The sequence below is a fragment of the Octodon degus genome, unplaced genomic scaffold (assembly GCF_000260255.1).
Source record: "Octodon degus isolate 3935 unplaced genomic scaffold, OctDeg1.0 scaffold00419, whole genome shotgun sequence".
NCBI lineage: Eukaryota > Metazoa > Chordata > Mammalia > Rodentia > Octodontidae > Octodon > Octodon degus.
In genome coordinates this window covers 166271-167512 of record NW_004524995.1, presented here as the reverse complement: position 1 = coordinate 167512, position 1242 = coordinate 166271, and positions in this window count along the sequence as shown.

Genomic DNA, 1242 nt, shown 5'->3' with positions numbered 1-1242 from the left:
ATTTATTTTTTGCAGAACCAGGGATTGAACTCAGGCCCTTGCACTTGCCAGGGAAGTGCATGTTCCACTGAACCATCTCCCCAACCCCTAAAAATGTTTATTCTTACAGATAAGTTCATTACTCAGTCAGATCCACATATTAGGAAAGAACTACAAAAGATAGCTTTTGCTCTAGATAACTTAATACTGCAGTAAGGGGCTGGGGAGATGGCTCAGTGGAATAAGCGCTTTCCTGGCAAGAGCAAGGGCCTGAGTTCAATACCTGGTTCCGCAAAAAAAAAAAAAAAAAAAAAAAAAGCTGCCTTTGTTGCAGCCTCAAAATAGACCCTTGGAAATCTCTGGGTTCCAAGAAGAGCTCAGGGTTACCTGCTACTGCTGTCAGAAGCCAGGCCACCATAAAAGAGACTGTCTTTTTTTTTTTTGTATGTTAGGAAAGGGTCTACAGGGTGTTCAGGGTCTCACTACTTGATCAGACTCATAGTGATCCGCCTCTTTACAGCCTCCCAAGAGCTGGTATTACAGGTGTGTGCCACCCTGCCCAGTCTCAATTGCTGTCTCAGCATGCGCCGGGGACGGGGCTAGCACAGCAGGCCCAGGGATCAAACCCCTGGCCACTGTGCCTGCTTGCAGGTGCTTTAATCTGCTGAAGTAGGGCTGGTGAGATGGCTCAGTGGTCTAAAGCACCTACTTAGAACAAGCTTAGCAAAGCACAGGGACCACAGTTCAATCTCCCAGTACCACATGCCAGCCTGCCCCGCCCCCTGGTGGGTTGAGCTGGCCACACACACACACACACACACACAAATAAATAAATAAACAAAATTAAAAAAAATCTGCTGAACTATTTGGCTGGCCCAGAAACAGACTTTAGAAGACATCTTGTGTTTGTTGTGACTGAGATAATTTTCTCTTATTCATTCTTTTCAATTATGCCTAAAAGCCTAGCTGCTCTCATCCTGGAGAGGTTTTATCCTAAATACTGTAATACATATTCAGGTTGCTAACTACTCAAAATGATGCTGAGACTAATTTTTTACAAATGTAATATGTATTGTGGTTCATTTATAAGATTTTTTTTTTCAGAACCGGGGATTGAACTCAGGTTCTTTTGTTTGCCAAGGAAGCACTTATTCTACTGAGCCATCTTGCCAGCCCCTCATTTATAAGACTTAAAAAGGTATTTCACTAAAACAGATCCCCAAGGACAGATAAAACCCTGTCAATGTAAAAAAAAAAAAAAAA